Here is a 24,224-nt window from a genome sequence, read left to right on the forward strand (position 1 = left end):
AACCAGTTGATAGAAAATATCTTGATATATCATTATCTGAAGACAAATAAATAGGAAATTTTTGTGTTTTTGTCAATTTTAAATTTTATTTTCTTTTTAAGAAAATTATTTATTTTAGTTAGATACAATTAATAGTGTATTTTCCAAAAGTTATTTATTTTGATTTAGTCATACTTGTTTAGTAGTCTCAAAACTATGGTGTGTATGTAAGCAATAGTAAATATAGAAAAATTTTCAATAAAAATTAAACTTCTCATAATGCTTGATTTTAATCACACAAATATGCCTATATTAATAAAAACAGATAAACTAACTAACTTGTCAAGTTTTTAATGTATGCATTCAGATAACCCACTTCATTATATAATGAACTTTTGACTTTAATGAACACCCCTTGCTTGAATTAGTCTGTTAAATTGAAGTTTTACTGTACTTTATAAATTATATCTGAAATTGTGTGTTCTGTTTTGTTAGTTTTTTCTGCACACTGAAAAATTACATATATAAGTGTTATAATATTACAATAAAGATTTATTTACTGAAAATTTGGATATTGTAGTATTTGTCTTACTCAATGTTATTAATGTTATTATTTCAAGTATTTGTTAAATTGGTAAACATGGCTGAGATTTAGAATATACAATTTTCTAAAAAATATTATTTGGTATAAAGTTTTTTTACAATTCATTTTTCATCGAAAAAAAACAAAAAACCTAAATGTGTGCCAAATTATCTCTTGCTTTCAATATTGTGCTTGTATTCTATTTTTTTTATTTTATTTTTTGTGTGTTTGGTTATATATGTTGCTTTATTTATTGATTTTTAACAATTTCTTCTTGCAGTTTTTCTTTGTTTACAGCTTTTTGGTGTCTTGTACATTGTATCCTTTAGTTCAAAATTTCCCAAACAGAACTTTTTAAATTACATTTGATATGTCCAAACTTTAGGAGCATTTTCCCCATATACATCATAAATTTATTTTAATGTTTGTACAGTGTTATTTCCTTTCCAAAACTCATAAAACATAATATGAATGATACTACACACAACAATTAACACCTCAATACTAATTCCAGCACTCAAAAAATTATACTGATCTAACGTTTTCAGCCGTCTTTTAGAGGCCCTCCTCAGGATGAAACACAACGAAACAGGAAGGCCTCTAAAAGACGGCCGAAAACATTAGATCAGTATAATTTTTTAAGTGATGGAATTAGTACTGAGGTGTTAATTGTTGTGTGTAGTATTATATAGTTCCAGTTTACTTGAGTTAGTTTTTTTTTTTGTCTGATATATGAATGATACACTTCTTATCTGAAGACATTACAACTTGATTTTATTCAAACAAAATATGGAATAAAAAGTTTAAAATAAGCATATAAACAAATAATTCAATCTTGCATTAGCAATAATGTGTTAAATTTCACAACTATTACAATTATCATACATCTATGTTAAGTAACAATAGTTGTAAAAAATATGCAATAACTTTGTTTAATGTAACATAACCTTTATTTGTTAACTATGGCATCTGAAAAGTGTGTGGAAGCAATGAAGCCTAAGAGGAAGGTTGTAATAATAACAATTGAGGTGAAAAAGGAGCTATTGTGAAGTGTGAAAGCAGTACACTTGTAGGTCTGGTGACCATGTTTGCATGGTGAGGCTGAAATTGACGGTGTGTGTCTAGTAAATGCAATTTTCAATTTATTATACAGTATTTACATGTTTTATTTGTTTTTGTGTTTTAATTTATTATTAGGACATTTAATTATATTGTTTTTTTATTTTAACTTGTGTGTTTGCTGTTTTATCAAAAGGGGTATTGCTTAGGATCTGAGAATAGATTGACTTTCCATTATTTCTAATGCAAAAAATTGATTTGGACGTCAAATCATGTATAATGGCTTTAAATGAAAGTATTTTCTGTTTATTTAAATCTGATTATACTTTTCCTCAAAGAAAATTGATATTGATTGGGCAAAGGCATTTAATATAAGAAAATGTGTTAATTACTTATATATATATATAATTTCCTTCACCTTCACAGATGTTTTCATGTCAAATCATGTATAATGGCTTTAAATGAAAGTATTTTCTGTTTATTTAAATCTGATTATACTTTTCCTCAAAGAAAATTGATATTGATTGGGCAAAGGCATTTAATATAAGAAAATGTGTTAATTACTTTTTAAAAATTAAGTAATATTGCATGTTTTTAACTTTAGAAATAATACTCTACAAAATTATTTTTATTTACAGTTTATTATGTTTCCAAAATCATAAAATACTAATAATTCATGTGAAATTTAGAAATTAAAACAATTATGACACTTAACATTTTGATAGATTTGATGATAGATTTTGTATAATAATAATATTTTAAAACTTCATACTAATTGCATAAATGTTTTATTGAATTATTTGTTGGTGGTTAGTTTTCAATAAATGTTAAATTCTAAAACAAATTATGTGAATATTTACAATTCAAAACTTTTTACTAAATCAAAAAATTTTATAAAACATGATGGCTACCATTGAGTCATGGTACAACTTTAAAAAAAAATTTTTTTTAGTTTTTTGTGATTACATGACTGCAATTAAGTTTAATTTATTAATTTACCAGTTATAAATCTCTGTTGCTTAAATCATAAATATTGGTATTATATTGTAAAAATTAATGTTTTTCAAAATTTTCACATGCTTTATTAAAAAATTACTTAGAATTGTTTTGTTAGCATGTACTAGATTTTAATCAAATTTTGTACAATTTTTTTTTATCTTAAAACATGCACAAATTTTACTCTTTCAATATATATTCATCTTTATATTAATTAAATCATCAACAATTGTGAGGCAGATAATAGTGAGGGCTTATCAGACCAATGATGGGCACAAATGCTCAGGACTCAAACTGAAAATGTTTAATAAACACATAAATGACTACGTAAGTATGGAAATGAAAAACCCATAATGCATTTTGGACTATTTTCTGATAGAAAATAGTCCAAAATACATTTTGGGTTTTTCTGATAAGCCCTCACTATTATCTGCCTTGATTTTTTTTGTTGTTGATAATTCAATTAATATAATTATACCAAGGGCTAGAAGCAAACTTCTGTAATAATTTTGATATATTCATCTAGCATTAAAAATATTTTCATTTTATTTTCAATAAATTGACTTTCATTATAATTTCAACTTAAGTTGTATTCTAGCAAAATGAAATTAAATTTGTATTTTATCTACACTTATACCACACTCTAACTTTCACTCACTTATTTATCCACTCAATTACTAATTCTTTTTCATTTTATCAGTAATTGATAAATTATATTTGATATAAATATTTTAAAATATATTTTTACTTTGATATAAGTAATGCTATAACAATACTATTTAGACATTATCAAAATGTTAACAGCACAATGTATATGATATGTAAGATGAAAATCTAACACGAGCCTGTTATTTTGAATGTAGGGGGAAATTATTTTTTAGGTAAATGAACTTGAATTATGAGAGATTAGCTTGTCTTCAAAAAAGTAAAAGTAAAATAGAAAGACAATTTCATTCAATTTTCAAAATTATACAAACATAGCATTATTATTTCAACATCATTGTTAATCTTAAAATAAATGTTAGAATAGAAATAAATTAAATGACTCTGATGTAAAACTGAATCAATTTGAATATGAATTGACAAAATGAAAAGTATACATTGATAAAAAAAAAATATACTTCTCAGATTCAGAGCTAACTCAATCAAGAAGCTCAGTGTTCATTGAACCTTTTGAAGGTTTAAGATTTTGAATTTTAATACTTATTACAGTAGTTACTATTATTTGGTGTTATTTAAGATTTTTCTGTATATTTAAGAGCGTTCTTGCAAAACATACTTTAAAAAATTATGTATTAAGTATATCTAACAAACATTTTAAAATTAAAATTCAAGATGATTGACAGAATGATTAGTTGAACAGTATAGATTTCTATTTTGAAAATAAATTAGTGTTCTTGTACTTAGTTTATTTATGAAAAGAAGTATCGTTTAAGAAAGTTCACATAAAGTTGCCTTTATAATCTGAATATATAAATAAAATTTATATAATTTTATAAATTTTCAGTAAAAGTAATAGTCTTAAGAATAATTTTCAGATATGATCAAATTTAATAGAAATAAAATAATGAATTATTTTCTTCAAGTAAATTGAAAAGAAATGAACAGATGAATTACAGTGAAAATTATGTATAAAAATTCTAAAATATATAGTCTTTAAACATGATTTTAAAATGACTGAAAATTTTATGAAAATTTTACACTTTTGTAATTTTTAATTAAAAGTTAAAAAAATTAATTTAAATTTTAAAAAGTTAATTTTAATCCCATTCATACTCCTTTCATCACCATTGTCCATTCTTTCTGTTTCAGATTATTGAAAATACTAGCTTTTTTCTTAAGTAAAATAAGATCCATTTAAGTGTAGATAAAACATTGTCTTTGTACACCCATCATTCCACTTAAGGAATAAACTGTCCATTTTCTCATATTATTTTTACTAATGAATGCACAAAATAAATTGGCATAAAGCACAAATGTTCACAGACACAGTTCAAAACTATGGCTGCTTGATGCTGAATGTAGTTCCCAAAGAAGTGGTTTGGGGAGACACTTGCTATTTGCTGTTTGAAGTGAACAATGTCTCTAAAATGGCTTGCTGCAAAAGAAATCCTAATACTATTTTTGTTTTTTGCCTTTCATAAAAGCAAAAATCCTTTTTGGATTTCTTTTGTAAAAGCAAAGACATAAAGCAAATTTTCATAAAGCAGTGGATACCTGTATACATTTCTTAAAATTTGTAATAAATTTTACAAAATTGCTTTGTTTTGTGACTTTATCTATCTATCACATATAAATTAATTTTTATGATAAAGATAATTAAGAAAAGTATTTTGTATAAATGAATCAGTTGTCTTTTTTATTACTATTTTTGATAGGTATTGATGTAGTACTGTTCATAGTTGCCTACAGGGCAAGCTAATTTGGAAAGTATTCGGAATAATTTATTGATGTATAGAATTGTCTACATCCCTATTTATTGGTATTAGTTTATTTTATCATAATTTCAGTATATTTATTTGAATACATAAGAAAAATTCAAATTCAGAAAATTAAATAATAACCATTGTATAATTATTTCATTATGATTGGTGTTAAACTGTACCTAGTTTTGTCTTGAACTTGCTCATTTTGGTAGTTTAGGCTTTTCTGGTAATGCAGTCAATATGCCATTTTGATAATATAATTTCAGTTTTTGTGAAATTGTCTGCTTCTATTCAAACATATTCAATGAGTAAGGCCAGTTCTTCTGTATATAAATTGCATATTTATTTCAATTAGCAGTAATAACAAAAATCAACTTTATAATTTACTGTTTTTTAATTAATGATTTTGATATTTTTCCTTTGGTATCTTTGAAACCAAAATGTTCTTTATACTAAACTGTAATTATCTATACATACATTTTACAATAATATTTTTAAAAAACTATTAAAATACCTAAATATCTGTCTTTTTTATTAATTATATTTAGATATTACTGNGGAAGGCATTAGTTCCCCTCGCGTAACATCGCGCCCCAGAGAAGGCAACGGGAAACCACTCTGGGTAGTAACTTTCCCTAGTATACACCTTGGCGGATTACAAACCTACGCCAGGTGTCGCCGACGTCAGGAATCTGATATGGCACCAAGAAGAAGAAGAAGAAGTTGATGTGTTAAAAGTGTTCAATAATAATAACTATGGATTAACACTAAAATTGGATTAGGAAAGCCACACGGATGTTAATTTTGTGAATGTCAAGATTCACGTAGTGGATAATAAGTTCAACACCACAGCGTACCACTTACTGCCCTCTATTCATACCAGCCAACTCTGCTGACCCTTGGTCATATAAAACATTTGCTTTTCGCACACTTGTGGCTATAACCCACTCACATTGTACACAGCTCTCAAATACTAACAATGAGCTAGAACAACTGAAACATACTGCATTCAAGCATGGGTACAGTCACTCATTTATCAACAATATAATGTTTTTGATGAAACAAAACGAAAATTAGAAACAAAATTAAAAGAACACATCGCAGATTTGAAATATAATAGAATCAACTCTGTTTTTTTACGAACATTGCAAAACTCATAACTGCAAAATAGATAAGAATGATGTTATAATAGTACACAGGGAAAAAAATTGGTATAAAAGAAAATTTAAGGAAAGCTATGAAATTACTACAGACAAAAATAATATTAACAATAATCTAAGCATTGAAATTCATAAAAATTGGTTACAACTATTAAAATAGAATGTGTATACAGTTGCAGGCGAGGCTGTGTGCGGCACTCTGGGAGTGAGATGTTGCACATTGCAAGGCATGCAGGGGAGGCCGTCAAGTCGGAAGGGGGAGAAGACGTAGTGCGGAAGATGCCTGACAGATGTATACAAGATACAACCTATCTATGTAACAGACTGAAGAGGGGTGAAAACTCAAAATGGTGTATCTATATGGATTAAAAGTTTATGATAAAATTATTTGCCAAGTGTCAATAAATTCACCAAGTCGTGACATCGAACCAAACAAAACAAGAAGAAGAAAAGGTTTTGACAAATAAATAAATAGAAGATTATCTAAGTTAATTTTATGTCAGAATTATTAATTTATTATATGTAATAAATGACAAATCATTCACTGTACTGTTATATTCTATTAAGAAAATTTGGCAACAGGATAAATTATGAGATAATTTGTTGTTTATAAATTAAATGTTAGAATCTGTTTGTTTGTTTGATTAGTATTTATTTTTCCACAAAAATTATGAACAGTTAACTTTTTTGAATTCAGTAAGTTTTACATTGAAATATTAGTTATGAATGAATTTAATTAAATTTTGAACTTTTTGCTCTTAAATTTATAAAAAGTATCTATTTGAATAACATTAATTAATTCTTGTTCCATCTTATCATCAAGAAAGGAAACTCAAAGAACTGACTCCATATGGTATTTTTAAAAAGCAATCAATCTATTAAACTGAAATGATTTAATTTCTTCTGTTTTATAATTTAAATGAAACAATAAGTATGTGAAATGAATAATAAGTATATGCTTTTAACATTACTAAAACAAACTTTAAAGTTTAAAAATTTGTTAAAATTAGATAGAGTGCATATTAGATGTTTGCTGTTTTTTTTAAAGATATATTACTAAATTACTATTTTTAATCTTATTAAGAAAACTGTGTGGTGTTGTAATTTACATTTTAAGTAATTTAATTTAAAGAGTTAGATTAAAGATTGTTTCAGTTTTGGATTGTACATATTTATTTTCCAAAATAACCTCTCTGAATCAACTTTGGAAGGAATTGATGATAAAAGTAAGAATTCTTGAAAATACTCTTCTTTTAAAAAGAAATTAAACTTTTGAATCAAATTATAAGTTTAATATTTTATTAAGTTTTAGAAAAGTTTTAAATATTGAGGTTAATATATATGTTACAGTCAAAACCCGTTTTTAGTTAGAACGCGTTTTAACTAGTTGAAACTAGTTTATACTAAATGTCTTTGTTAAAACCCGTTTTGTCTAGTTGAAACTAGTTTATACTGAATGTCTTTGTTAAAACCCGTTTTGTCTAGTTGAAACTAGTTTATACTGAATGTCTTTGTTAAAACCCGTTTTGTCTAGTTNTTTTTGTCAATTTTAAATTTTATTTTCTTTTTAAGAAAATTATTTATTTTAGTTAGATACAATTAATAGTGTATTTTCCAAAAGTTATTTATTTTGATTTAGTCATACTTGTTTAGTAGTCTCAAAACTATGGTGTGTATGTAAGCAATAGTAAATATAGAAAAATTTTCAATAAAAATTAAACTTCTCATAATGCTTGATTTTAATCACACAAATATGCCTATATTAATAAAAACAGATAAACTAACTAACTTGTCAAGTTTTTAATGTATGCATTCAGATAACCCACTTCATTATATAATGAACTTTTGACTTTAATGAACACCCCTTGCTTGAATTAGTCTGTTAAATTGAAGTTTTACTGTACTTTATAAATTATATCTGAAATTGTGTGTTCTGTTTTGTTAGTTTTTTCTGCACACTGAAAAATTACATATATAAGTGTTATAATATTACAATAAAGATTTATTTACTGAAAATTTGGATATTGTAGTATTTGTCTTACTCAATGTTATTAATGTTATTATTTCAAGTATTTGTTAAATTGGTAAACATGGCTGAGATTTAGAATATACAATTTTCTAAAAAATATTATTTGGTATAAAGTTTTTTTACAATTCATTTTTCATCGAAAAAAAACAAAAAACCTAAATGTGTGCCAAATTATCTCTTGCTTTCAATATTGTGCTTGTATTCTATTTTTTTTATTTTATTTTTTGTGTGTTTGGTTATATATGTTGCTTTATTTATTGATTTTTAACAATTTCTTCTTGCAGTTTTTCTTTGTTTACAGCTTTTTGGTGTCTTGTACATTGTATCCTTTAGTTCAAAATTTCCCAAACAGAACTTTTTAAATTACATTTGATATGTCCAAACTTTAGGAGCATTTTCCCCATATACATCATAAATTTATTTTAATGTTTGTACAGTGTTATTTCCTTTCCAAAACTCATAAAACATAATATGAATGATACTACACACAACAATTAACACCTCAATACTAATTCCAGCACTCAAAAAATTATACTGATCTAACGTTTTCAGCCGTCTTTTAGAGGCCCTCCTCAGGATGAAACACAACGAAACAGGAAGGCCTCTAAAAGACGGCCGAAAACATTAGATCAGTATAATTTTTTAAGTGATGGAATTAGTACTGAGGTGTTAATTGTTGTGTGTAGTATTATATAGTTCCAGTTTACTTGAGTTAGTTTTTTTTTTTGTCTGATATATGAATGATACACTTCTTATCTGAAGACATTACAACTTGATTTTATTCAAACAAAATATGGAATAAAAAGTTTAAAATAAGCATATAAACAAATAATTCAATCTTGCATTAGCAATAATGTGTTAAATTTCACAACTATTACAATTATCATACATCTATGTTAAGTAACAATAGTTGTAAAAAATATGCAATAACTTTGTTTAATGTAACATAACCTTTATTTGTTAACTATGGCATCTGAAAAGTGTGTGGAAGCAATGAAGCCTAAGAGGAAGGTTGTAATAATAACAATTGAGGTGAAAAAGGAGCTATTGTGAAGTGTGAAAGCAGTACACTTGTAGGTCTGGTGACCATGTTTGCATGGTGAGGCTGAAATTGACGGTGTGTGTCTAGTAAATGCAATTTTCAATTTATTATACAGTATTTACATGTTTTATTTGTTTTTGTGTTTTAATTTATTATTAGGACATTTAATTATATTGTTTTTTTATTTTAACTTGTGTGTTTGCTGTTTTATCAAAAGGGGTATTGCTTAGGATCTGAGAATAGATTGACTTTCCATTATTTCTAATGCAAAAAATTGATTTGGACGTCAAATCATGTATAATGGCTTTAAATGAAAGTATTTTCTGTTTATTTAAATCTGATTATACTTTTCCTCAAAGAAAATTGATATTGATTGGGCAAAGGCATTTAATATAAGAAAATGTGTTAATTACTTTTTAAAAATTAAGTAATATTGCATGTTTTTAACTTTAGAAATAATACTCTACAAAATTATTTTTATTTACAGTTTATTATGTTTCCAAAATCATAAAATACTAATAATTCATGTGAAATTTAGAAATTAAAACAATTATGACACTTAACATTTTGATAGATTTGATGATAGATTTTGTATAATAATAATATTTTAAAACTTCATACTAATTGCATAAATGTTTTATTGAATTATTTGTTGGTGGTTAGTTTTCAATAAATGTTAAATTCTAAAACAAATTATGTGAATATTTACAATTCAAAACTTTTTACTAAATCAAAAAATTTTATAAAACATGATGGCTACCATTGAGTCATGGTACAACTTTAAAAAAAAATTTTTTTTAGTTTTTTGTGATTACATGACTGCAATTAAGTTTAATTTATTAATTTACCAGTTATAAATCTCTGTTGCTTAAATCATAAATATTGGTATTATATTGTAAAAATTAATGTTTTTCAAAATTTTCACATGCTTTATTAAAAAATTACTTAGAATTGTTTTGTTAGCATGTACTAGATTTTAATCAAATTTTGTACAATTTTTTTTTATCTTAAAACATGCACAAATTTTACTCTTTCAATATATATTCATCTTTATATTAATTAAATCATCAACAATTGTGAGGCAGATAATAGTGAGGGCTTATCAGACCAATGATGGGCACAAATGCTCAGGACTCAAACTGAAAATGTTTAATAAACACATAAATGACTACGTAAGTATGGAAATGAAAAACCCATAATGCATTTTGGACTATTTTCTGATAGAAAATAGTCCAAAATACATTTTGGGTTTTTCTGATAAGCCCTCACTATTATCTGCCTTGATTTTTTTTGTTGTTGATAATTCAATTAATATAATTATACCAAGGGCTAGAAGCAAACTTCTGTAATAATTTTGATATATTCATCTAGCATTAAAAATATTTTCATTTTATTTTCAATAAATTGACTTTCATTATAATTTCAACTTAAGTTGTATTCTAGCAAAATGAAATTAAATTTGTATTTTATCTACACTTATACCACACTCTAACTTTCACTCACTTATTTATCCACTCAATTACTAATTCTTTTTCATTTTATCAGTAATTGATAAATTATATTTGATATAAATATTTTAAAATATATTTTTACTTTGATATAAGTAATGCTATAACAATACTATTTAGACATTATCAAAATGTTAACAGCACAATGTATATGATATGTAAGATGAAAATCTAACACGAGCCTGTTATTTTGAATGTAGGGGGAAATTATTTTTTAGGTAAATGAACTTGAATTATGAGAGATTAGCTTGTCTTCAAAAAAGTAAAAGTAAAATAGAAAGACAATTTCATTCAATTTTCAAAATTATACAAACATAGCATTATTATTTCAACATCATTGTTAATCTTAAAATAAATGTTAGAATAGAAATAAATTAAATGACTCTGATGTAAAACTGAATCAATTTGAATATGAATTGACAAAATGAAAAGTATACATTGATAAAAAAAAAATATACTTCTCAGATTCAGAGCTAACTCAATCAAGAAGCTCAGTGTTCATTGAACCTTTTGAAGGTTTAAGATTTTGAATTTTAATACTTATTACAGTAGTTACTATTATTTGGTGTTATTTAAGATTTTTCTGTATATTTAAGAGCGTTCTTGCAAAACATACTTTAAAAAATTATGTATTAAGTATATCTAACAAACATTTTAAAATTAAAATTCAAGATGATTGACAGAATGATTAGTTGAACAGTATAGATTTCTATTTTGAAAATAAATTAGTGTTCTTGTACTTAGTTTATTTATGAAAAGAAGTATCGTTTAAGAAAGTTCACATAAAGTTGCCTTTATAATCTGAATATATAAATAAAATTTATATAATTTTATAAATTTTCAGTAAAAGTAATAGTCTTAAGAATAATTTTCAGATATGATCAAATTTAATAGAAATAAAATAATGAATTATTTTCTTCAAGTAAATTGAAAAGAAATGAACAGATGAATTACAGTGAAAATTATGTATAAAAATTCTAAAATATATAGTCTTTAAACATGATTTTAAAATGACTGAAAATTTTATGAAAATTTTACACTTTTGTAATTTTTAATTAAAAGTTAAAAAAATTAATTTAAATTTTAAAAAGTTAATTTTAATCCCATTCATACTCCTTTCATCACCATTGTCCATTCTTTCTGTTTCAGATTATTGAAAATACTAGCTTTTTTCTTAAGTAAAATAAGATCCATTTAAGTGTAGATAAAACATTGTCTTTGTACACCCATCATTCCACTTAAGGAATAAACTGTCCATTTTCTCATATTATTTTTACTAATGAATGCACAAAATAAATTGGCATAAAGCACAAATGTTCACAGACACAGTTCAAAACTATGGCTGCTTGATGCTGAATGTAGTTCCCAAAGAAGTGGTTTGGGGAGACACTTGCTATTTGCTGTTTGAAGTGAACAATGTCTCTAAAATGGCTTGCTGCAAAAGAAATCCTAATACTATTTTTGTTTTTTGCCTTTCATAAAAGCAAAAATCCTTTTTGGATTTCTTTTGTAAAAGCAAAGACATAAAGCAAATTTTCATAAAGCAGTGGATACCTGTATACATTTCTTAAAATTTGTAATAAATTTTACAAAATTGCTTTGTTTTGTGACTTTATCTATCTATCACATATAAATTAATTTTTATGATAAAGATAATTAAGAAAAGTATTTTGTATAAATGAATCAGTTGTCTTTTTTATTACTATTTTTGATAGGTATTGATGTAGTACTGTTCATAGTTGCCTACAGGGCAAGCTAATTTGGAAAGTATTCGGAATAATTTATTGATGTATAGAATTGTCTACATCCCTATTTATTGGTATTAGTTTATTTTATCATAATTTCAGTATATTTATTTGAATACATAAGAAAAATTCAAATTCAGAAAATTAAATAATAACCATTGTATAATTATTTCATTATGATTGGTGTTAAACTGTACCTAGTTTTGTCTTGAACTTGCTCATTTTGGTAGTTTAGGCTTTTCTGGTAATGCAGTCAATATGCCATTTTGATAATATAATTTCAGTTTTTGTGAAATTGTCTGCTTCTATTCAAACATATTCAATGAGTAAGGCCAGTTCTTCTGTATATAAATTGCATATTTATTTCAATTAGCAGTAATAACAAAAATCAACTTTATAATTTACTGTTTTTTAATTAATGATTTTGATATTTTTCCTTTGGTATCTTTGAAACCAAAATGTTCTTTATACTAAACTGTAATTATCTATACATACATTTTACAATAATATTTTTAAAAAACTATTAAAATACCTAAATATCTGTCTTTTTTATTAATTATATTTAGATATTACTGATTATGAATAATAATTGTAATTACAGTAGAGCATCGATTATCCGACCCCCGATTAACCGTCACCTCGGTTAACCGACCGCGTTCTAGTCGGCAAATTCAAATGTCCGCTAGTGATGTGGCACTGCAATATTTGGCTATGTCTTGGCTACTTTAATATTATTTTTACGTGTTTTAGCTGGCAACGCTGGCTCGACCATGAAAGGGAGGCCAGTATTTAAATGAGGCTTAATTTTTTAATTTTTAACGACACAATAGCGATGATTATTATTTTTAAAAAAATTTTGTTAGGTTTAACATCGATGAAAATTTAACACGAAGTAGGTTAATAGCGATATACTAATATACAGTACTACACTAATAATGGATTTTTTCGTACTTTTCGGTTATCCGACTTTTCAATTATCTGACCAACCCCAGTCCCCAATTGAGTTGGATAATCGATGCTCTACTGTAATTTTAATATAATGTTAATTTCTTTCTAATTGGTTTGAAATGAAATAATTTTGTAGAAATGACAATTATAATAACAAATTTATTTTTCAGTTTGAAGTGTGATTTTTAAATTGAAACAATGAGAATGAAAAAGCAAATAATCCAATTACTACTAGAAAAAGGATGAATTATCTATAGCAAGAAATAATACAGGAATCATCAACACTGAACAGAAAGGAAACTGAATAATTGTAATGGATGATATAAAAATTAAAAAAAAAGAAAGAAATTTGTAGGATTTGAATTATCAACAAAATGAAAATATATTTTTGATAATGTATGTTCTAGAATCATAGTCAAAAAATAAATTGAATTAGAACAGTCTTATTATGACTGTAGGTGTTTCTCAATGTAAAATGTAATTGAACTTTTAAAATTAAAACTACTAATAATACAGTAAAACCTCAATTTAATGGACAAAATTTCCAGTGTGTGTCATATTTGAAAATTAACACTGTCAATTTTAAAATGCTTTTTCTATGTAATTAAATTAAGAGATTATTTTTCAAATAAAAAAATTATTACTCTTTATGCCACAATGGGAGTGTCTTGATATATCAAGAAAAAACAACTTTAAAATTCTAGCAAAGAAATTTACTAATAAAGATGTTTTGATCGGTTTAACTGATCAGATCTTCAGTTATGATGAAATAGAATTTTGCTGGATTTTTAAAGGTGGGTTTTTCTTGTTGTCTAATTAACCAGTTGATAGAAAATATCTTGATATATCATTATCTGAAGACAAATAAATAGGAAATTTTTGTGTTTTTGTCAATTTTAAATTTTATTTTCTTTTTAAGAAAATTATTTATTTTAGTTAGATACAATTAATAGTGTATTTTCCAAAAGTTATTTATTTTGATTTAGTCATACTTGTTTAGTAGTCTCAAAACTATGGTGTGTATGTAAGCAATAGTAAATATAGAAAAATTTTCAATAAAAATTAAACTTCTCATAATGCTTGATTTTAATCACACAAATATGCCTATATTAATAAAAACAGATAAACTAACTAACTTGTCAAGTTTTTAATGTATGCATTCAGATAACCCACTTCATTATATAATGAACTTTTGACTTTAATGAACACCCCTTGCTTGAATTAGTCTGTTAAATTGAAGTTTTACTGTACTTTATAAATTATATCTGAAATTGTGTGTTCTGTTTTGTTAGTTTTTTCTGCACACTGAAAAATTACATATATAAGTGTTATAATATTACAATAAAGATTTATTTACTGAAAATTTGGATATTGTAGTATTTGTCTTACTCAATGTTATTAATGTTATTATTTCAAGTATTTGTTAAATTGGTAAACATGGCTGAGATTTAGAATATACAATTTTCTAAAAAATATTATTTGGTATAAAGTTTTTTTACAATTCATTTTTCATCGAAAAAAAACAAAAAACCTAAATGTGTGCCAAATTATCTCTTGCTTTCAATATTGTGCTTGTATTCTATTTTTTTTATTTTATTTTTTGTGTGTTTGGTTATATATGTTGCTTTATTTATTGATTTTTAACAATTTCTTCTTGCAGTTTTTCTTTGTTTACAGCTTTTTGGTGTCTTGTACATTGTATCCTTTAGTTCAAAATTTCCCAAACAGAACTTTTTAAATTACATTTGATATGTCCAAACTTTAGGAGCATTTTCCCCATATACATCATAAATTTATTTTAATGTTTGTACAGTGTTATTTCCTTTCCAAAACTCATAAAACATAATATGAATGATACTACACACAACAATTAACACCTCAATACTAATTCCAGCACTCAAAAAATTATACTGATCTAACGTTTTCAGCCGTCTTTTAGAGGCCCTCCTCAGGATGAAACACAACGAAACAGGAAGGCCTCTAAAAGACGGCCGAAAACATTAGATCAGTATAATTTTTTAAGTGATGGAATTAGTACTGAGGTGTTAATTGTTGTGTGTAGTATTATATAGTTCCAGTTTACTTGAGTTAGTTTTTTTTTTTGTCTGATATATGAATGATACACTTCTTATCTGAAGACATTACAACTTGATTTTATTCAAACAAAATATGGAATAAAAAGTTTAAAATAAGCATATAAACAAATAATTCAATCTCGCATTAGCAATAATGTGTTAAATTTCACAACTATTACAATTATCATACATCTATGTTAAGTAACAATAGTTGTAAAAAATATGCAATAACTTTGTTTAATGTAACATAACCTTTATTTGTTAACTATGGCATCTGAAAAGTGTGTGGAAGCAATGAAGCCTAAGAGGAAGGTTGTAATAATAACAATTGAGGTGAAAAAGGAGCTATTGTGAAGTGTGAAAGCAGTACACTTGTAGGTCTGGTGACCATGTTTGCATGGTGAGGCTGAAATTGACGGTGTGTGTCTAGTAAATGCAATTTTCAATTTATTATACAGTATTTACATGTTTTATTTGTTTTTGTGTTTTAATTTATTATTAGGACATTTAATTATATTGTTTTTTTATTTTAACTTGTGTGTTTGCTGTTTTATCAAAAGGGGTATTGCTTAGGATCTGAGAATAGATTGACTTTCCATTATTTCTAATGCAAAAAATTGATTTGGACTTCAAGTATTTGAATGTCTTCCTGGAATGAATTAAATTTGAAATATGAGGCATAACTGTATGTAGAAATATTAAATTTGTTAGTTAATTTTTTTTTACGTGAAACATTTTTGTAATGAAGTTTATCTCTAAGAGATGATTACATAGATATTGAAAAAATTAATTATAAAACTTTATTTTCTGAATTTCCTTGATCTGAAACATTAAAAAACTTACACACAAACTGAAACTGTATACTAATCAAAACACTAATACCTAAATGCTAATTCCAGCGTATAATCTTTAATGTTTCAAACGTTTTCGGCCGTCTTTCAGAGGCCCTCTTCAGGAAAGAATGCAAAAACACACAAAAAAAAAAAAAAAAACAGTTCTATCGTTTGAAAAGCCTTAGCTTTCGAATATAGCTGTGTTCCAATTTTTTAAATGTTCAAATGATGTTCAAAAACAAAGATCGTTACATATTACAACATATAAATAAATTATTTTATTCCAGTTCCACAATCATGGAAGTATTATTTACAATGCCACAAAGCATAACAATAATTTCTGACATCCTTTATACGTTAAAACATCGGGCTAACTTACAATGCCATATATTGTATTATTAATAATTTAGTTATAGCTTTATTTAAAAAATAATTTATTTATATGTTGTAATATGTAATGATCTTTGTTTTTGAACATTGTTTGAATGTTTAAAAAATTGGAACACAGCTATGTTCGAAAGCTAAGGCTTTTCAAATGATAGAACTATTTTTTTGTGTTTTTGCATTCTTTCCTGAAGAGGGCCTCTGAAAGACGGCCGAAAACGTTTGAAACATTAAAGATTATATGCTGGAATTAGCATTTAGGTGTTAGTGTTTTTGATTATTTATATATTGGGATAATTTTTTGTAGAATATTTATGAATAATGTTTTATTTTACCGAATAAATATTTTAAAATTTATTTTATGAACATTATACTCTGATAATATAAAGTATATTCATATTTAACAGTGTAATATACTATCAATATTCTTTACATTGTCCACTTAAATGAGAGTACAATCTTCAGAATAAAAGTACTGACATTTTTGTAGCAAAAATATTTTAAATATATATAAACTTAAGTAGTAACATTTTTTCAGTACAAATTATGTATTCAAATTTTTAATAATTTAAAATTAGATTTAATTGAATAATACATAAATTAATCTTTATAGACTTTTATATTTTAGTTTGTTCAATAACTAATTGTTTTATATTTATATATTTAAAATGAGATGATAAATATTCTGTATTTAGTAAAAAAACTAATGTAACGGATTCATACAAAGCTACGAAAGTTCTCTTGAAAGGAATATACAATGTGCCAATGATGAACAACTTCCAATATATTCCAGGTTTATTTGTTAAATGTAACTACATTGCAAACTGTAAAAATTATAAAGCTATCTTTGGAACTTGTACTGAGTTAAGTTTATCAATTTAATATTAATATTTATTCAGTAAAATGAGAAATCTTTCTGAAAGAAATCAAAACATGAAAATTTTTTAATTATTTTCCTACATTAGTTTAGCTGTTATTTCTTTATAATTTTGTTTACATTTATTGTATGTAAATTATTAAGAACTTTGAATGTTTTTTAAATATTATAGTGAAATAGATACGTGGATTTTACAATTATTTTGCAATAGTATTTTACATATTAATCATATATGATGAGCAGTCAACTAATAACCAAATAATTTTCTTAAATAGTTTGTTTGAAAAATCTGATTGCTAAGCATAAATTACATTACAATACATTTTTTCATTAGGGAGTTTTGTAGTAGTTTCTAGAATAATGCGTAAGAGAGAGTATTCTGTTTCATTAAATAATTTTTTATGCAATACAAATTTTGAGATTATAATGATTTTAATTGTGATATGCTATAATAAATACAGTTGGATTCCCCCAGCCAGAATGCATTGGTATGACCAGCAGATAGCATAAAAAGTATTGATAACTGGTATACGGTATTGGCAGTTGCTCAGTAAAAACATTTCTGTATGTTCAGTCACTATACAAGCATTCTGGCAGTCATTTTTTAGAAAAAGAATATTGATTATAATAATTTGGTTAACTGCATGTCCATACAGTCCATTAACCAATTAATTAGGATCAGTTAAACATTATGTAGCAAGAAAGAATATATTTTTATAAACAGTTACTGAAGGCAGAATCAAAGAATGTAGGTGTAGGAAAGGCCAAAAATTTCATATGTAAACTAACTCATGAACAACCATGACAAGTGTCATTTAAGAAGAAATCTATAGGATTCATTTTTAACATTATCAAACCACCAAATCTAAAGTGTTTCACAATCGTCAATAAAGCAGAATTCACATGATTTAAAAATATTTTAATGGAATTATCCAAGCAATACAAGCATAGTTTTTACTTTTCATTTATTTTTTTTAACCAACTGGCAGGTTCCTTTAAAATTTTCCTATTGGTTTCCTTTACATGTCTCACACACTCTGATTGGCTGAATGTTTATGGATCTATTAGATTTCAAGCACGATTTGAGTGAAAATGCCATAAAATTGATTGTAGAAACTGATCTGTATAATTTTATAGGACTGTCAAGCAACTGCCAAAGTAGAAAATTTGTGATTGTGATATAGAACTACTTCTGCCTGTTCTATGTTGCAAAGGGTAATTGTGAAACAGGCTTAAAAAACACTTCACATTCCTTCAGTGTAATTCATCTGAACAGGTTTGAGATGAAAATATTTCTCAAATTTCAGAAATATTTATTTGCTTTAGAAAATTAACAATATTTAACAGAGAAAAATCAAAAGTTTTTAAATTGTTTTATTTTTAAAGCACATGATGATGATGATGTGCTTGTTTTAAAGCACTTAGTTAAATAGAAAACACATGAAAATAAAATATGACACAAAGACTAGTATGAATTTGATATTTAAAACACAATTAATAGGTAAGTTCAAAAACATTGAAAGAAAATAAATATATTGTTTCAATTTTAAAGTGTATTACTTCTTGAATTCTTTCCTTAAGTAAATGAAACTTGCAGAAGTAAAGTATAAATTTCAGTTTGCCATTTTAATTGATAAAAATATTTCTTAGTATCTTATTTGAACATTAATGTACAGATTTAAATATTTTAAATTACTTTTAAAGAAAGAGATTGTTTTATGATGCATCTTTTTATATATTATTTAAAGATCATACGATACTCTAATATAAATATAAACTAAACTATATTATTAATATTCATATATTAGATGATTTTGCAATTATTATTTATTGAAAAATAAGTAATATGTTAAAATCTTTAGCTTCTATTATATCTTGTATATTCTGCATATTCAATTTATTTTAAATATAATGTCTGAAATTTTCTTATTATTCTTTTAAAATAGTCACTGTTTGAGAGATACTCTTTTTAGTAGTTTCTCCTCTTATGCACAATAATGTTATTTATTTCAAAACTTTTCAATAAAATAAAGATTTGCATTTGGACTATTGAATATGCAGCTTATTTTGTTTATATGAGAAAATAAATTATTTATTAAGCAATTGTTAGGTATTTCTCTACGAAAAACAAATATTTTTAATTAATAAAGTGCCTTTATTAATAAAATAAACATTTTGGAGTTATATTTTAAAAATTATTATTATTATTTTTTAAAAATCTTGTAAAAACCTAATATTTCAGTTAATTCTATTATTATTTAAATAATAAAATGTTAATTCATCAAGGTACTATGACAATGACAGTTGTATCAAGATCACTTCTGTTACTTATTATTATTTGAGAATAGTTTTTTCTAGAGGTATCAATAGCCATCATTAATTCCACTGTAATTTAGTGGAATTAATGACAGCTATTTGTTAATTTATAACAAGAGAAATAGCTTAAAATTACTTTCATAAATTGCAGTTTATAAACTGATTAAAAGTATTTAAAAAAAATTAAATATTAAAGCAAGAGTTGTCATTATTTTAATACAGTAAAACCTTGATTTAATGGACTAATTTGGGTGAGGGAGTATCTCTTAAAGACGATATTAAGTTACATAATAAACTAAATTTTTCTGAATGAGAGTGTTAAAAAAAATTGACAAATTAGTGTTTATCTGTTTTTACTAATGTAGATATATTTGTGTAATGAAAATTAAGTGTGCATGAGAAGTTTAATTTCACAGAAAAGTTTTCTTTGTATAATTTGTATAATAGTTCTGAGACTGTAATAATCTAGTATGTGACTAAATCAAAATAAATAAACAATTTTTGGAAAATACACTTCAGTTGTATTTAAGAGTTGTAACTCTTGGATTTCAAAAAAAATAATCTGTTAATTTAAATAAATATAAAAAGTATTATAAAATTAACAGGGTGTTAATTTTCACATATGACACTTGGACCAGAAATATTATCTGTTAAATCCAAAGTCTGTTGAATTGAGGTTTTACTGTATCTATATTTTTTTCAGTTATTCTTGTTATTTAATTTACAATTAATTTTGCAAATCAGAATATTGAAAAAATTAATTACATAAGTAAGAAAAAGATTTGACATTAAAATTGATAGTTCAATTGCTCACAAGTTATCAATAAATTTATATTATTACATGATTTGAATGTATAATTTATAAGATTTTTTAAATCTGTTTTTATAATATTAATTGATAAGATTTTAAGATGCATTGAAATTAAAAAAACAATTTTAAAATTTTCTGGTAATTATTATGATGATTATTACTAGAATTATTATTATTACCAAAATTTTTTAGGAAATTCTATATCATGCTCCTGCTGTGAAGTTGTATAGTGCTATTGAACATGTACTCATCAAAAAGCATCATTGTGCTGCAATTTTGAAATTGCAGACCTATAAATTCCCATTGTTGTCTCTCCATCTGTAGAAAAATTAACATACCTTTCACAAGTTATATTTCCAAAAAAATTTTACAACTGATGATGATTTTACTATATCATATTTAAATTAGAAACAAAAATTATAAGAAACTTAATGAGAATCATTGGAAGAAAAATCTTATAAATATATTATATATAATAATAATAACTCTCCCGTGGTCACCACCTGGTCGTGGTGGGAGAACCCAGTAATTTTACTGAACCATAGAGCAATGCAGGCTGGAGCACAAGCTCCTGGTAGGGACAGCCGTGCCAGTAAGGTCTATGAGAGGAAATGAAGCTAAGAGTGACCACACCCACATTCTGTAGAGATATGTATCATGGTAGTAACCAGATCAAAGTGTGATACCAGCTCGGACATTGCCTAGGTTAACAAGGTCCGCGTTTGTGGGTTAGGCAGAGGCTCACGTTCGAAAAATAGGCCGCAGTCTCCCTTGGTTACCGATGGCGAAAGCAGCATTGGCCCAAGCATGGCTACTGCAATGCCCTCAACAGATGTGAGGAACCAACCTAGCCTTGGTGTTTCTGTGGCAATGCATCCACAGACCACAAAGGCTGGAAAACCACGCCAACGGATGAAATGGACAACAGAAATAAACGAGTTTATCATCCGTACTTACTACACCATCACAAAACTCGAAACAAACATGACAGCATACAGACAACAACTACACCATAGATTCACACAACAATATCCTCACCTCACTGTCATTGAAAAAAGGGTTGTCGATCGAAAAAGAACAATTACACACAACAACCTTATCCCACAAACAACACTTGAACTTATGAAACAACAGGCTGCTGATCAAATACATCAACAGACAGAAACATTTAACATTAATGAAGATCACGTAACCTGTCAGGATAATCCAGCAACAAGCATTGATAATAGTACACATACAACAACTACAACTAATGATACTACAAGCACTTCCTCATCCATCACTGATAACGTAGACATAGAATTAGTTAATACGCTCTCACTTATATTTCAGGAAACACTCACTAAATATATTGGTACAGATCCCACACAAACACCACGAATACCAAAAGTCAACACGTGAAAGGTAGTAGGAAAAACACTAAATTATGTAAACAGTCACTTACTACCAAACTACATCCATTCAATTTCTACACTCTTAGACATTCATACATTAGTTTATGCTGGGGCATTCAAAGTAGTAACACACCATGGACTGAAAATACAATTGCAGACAGACACACACAAAACACAATTCTATCACAAGCCTGCCTGGCAGAGAAGAATAGAAACACAAATAAATGACATTAGACAGCAATTAGGCAGGCTGACACAATACACTAAAAACAACATAACACCCAAATTAAAGAAACAACACAAAAACATTTTCAAGAAAATCAAAACACACACAAAACATGAACATCATGTTTTGTGTGTGTTTTGATTTTCTTGACTAAAACAGAAACTCGCAGCCAAAGCACGTAGACTCAAACGGTACAAAACATGTACACTACGAAAACAACAAAATAAATTATTCACAAACAAAGAAAAACTTTCCTACAGACAAATCAGTACCAAAACAAACAATGATACACAGCACAGTGGCACACCAACAGAAGAACTCACAAATTATTGGTCTTCTCTTTGGTCCAATGCTGTTACACACAATGTTGATGCAGGCTGGATCAAGGAGGAGAATAGAAACTTGCACAACATACCAACTATGCCCTGTGCTGAAATAAACGTACACGACATCCACTACGCTGTTAACAGAACAGACAACTGGAAGACACCTGGTGTAGACAACATTCACAATTTCTGGTACAAAAAGTTTACATCACTGCACCAGGAACTAGCTAAACATCTAACACACATCATCATCAATCCACAAGACATGCCAAAATTTCTTACTCGGGGCATCACCTACATGAAACCTAAAAACAACAACACTACAGACTCCACACAATACAGACCAATTACATGTCTTCCAACACTCTACAAATTATTGACATCCTGTATTACAAACAAAATATACAAACATGTTGAAGAACACGACATTCTTACAGAACAACAAAAAGGTTGCCGTAGAAATCACAGGGGATGCAAAGAACAGTTACTCATAGATTCAGTCATTCTACGGCAAGCACACAAACAACACAGAAACATACACATGGCATATATAGACTACAGAAAAGCATTCGACAGTGTTCCAGACAGTTGGCTGCTACATATTCTATACATGTACAAAATACATCCATCACTCATTGCATTCTTCCAAAACACTATGCAGCACTGGAGAATAACACTACATCTCAAAGTTAGTAACACTTCCATACAAACAAATGAGATATTCATTAGGTGAGGAATTTTTCAAGGAGATTCCTTGAGTCCTCTGTGGTTCTGCCTAGCTCTGAACCCATTTTCAAACATTTTAAACAACACGCAATATGGCTACAATATCAGACACAAAAAAGCAACACAGTTTACACTGTCACATCTCATGTACATGGACAACATAAAACTTTATGCATCCACACAGAAACAACTTCATCAACTCCTACAAATCACACACTCATACAAATGGACATACAAATGGAGTTTGGCTTAGACAAATGCAAAAAACTTCACATAGAAAAAGGAATCCTGAAGAAAGAAGATTTTTCACTTGGAAATGGAGATGTTATTGAATCCATGGAAGAGGGCGAGTTCTGTAAGTATTTAGGATTCCAACAGGCCAAACTAACAAAACATACACAAATAAAGCAAAGATTAATTAAAGAATACCAAAGTAGGTTAAATGCCATTCTCAAAATGCAGCTAAATGCAAAACACACAGTTAAAGCAATAAACACATTTGTCATTCCTGTACTCACATACTCGTTTGGAGTTATACATTGGACTCACACAGATCTCGAGCAACTCCAAAGGAAAACAAGAACAACGCTTCCTAAGCGTAAACAACATCATCCTAAATCCGCCACAGAAAGATTAACCCTTCCACATAAAGATGGCGGACGTGGCCTGATTGACATAGTTAACCTTCACTACAAACAAATACAGTCACTGCGAGAGTTTTTCTACAGGAAACAAGAAACATCACAGTTACATAAAGCAGTAACTTTAGCAGACTCAAATA

The 24,224-nt window shown here is 26.6% G+C and overlaps 1 protein-coding gene and 1 long non-coding RNA gene across 3 annotated transcripts in view; both read left to right on the forward strand.

The window, feature by feature from the left end:
• LOC111624376 overlaps nucleotides 1-13,839 on the forward strand; it is a 27,249-nt gene extending 13,410 nt beyond the window's left edge. For both annotated transcript variants that reach the window (XR_002756565.1, XR_002756564.1), the window contains exon 3: nucleotides 13,646-13,839. This is a non-coding gene — a long non-coding RNA (uncharacterized LOC111624376). The remainder of the gene's footprint in view (nucleotides 1-13,645) is intronic.
• The window catches only part of LOC111624374 (plasma membrane calcium-transporting ATPase 1-like), a 202,995-nt gene that overhangs the window by 176,056 nt on the left and 2,715 nt on the right, over nucleotides 1-24,224 (forward strand). The gene's annotated exons all lie outside the window — the stretch shown is intronic.

This window comes from Centruroides sculpturatus, unplaced genomic scaffold, assembly GCF_000671375.1.
Source record: "Centruroides sculpturatus isolate CEXI.00-Female unplaced genomic scaffold, Cexi_2.0 scaffold264, whole genome shotgun sequence".
Lineage (NCBI taxonomy): Eukaryota > Metazoa > Arthropoda > Arachnida > Scorpiones > Buthidae > Centruroides > Centruroides sculpturatus.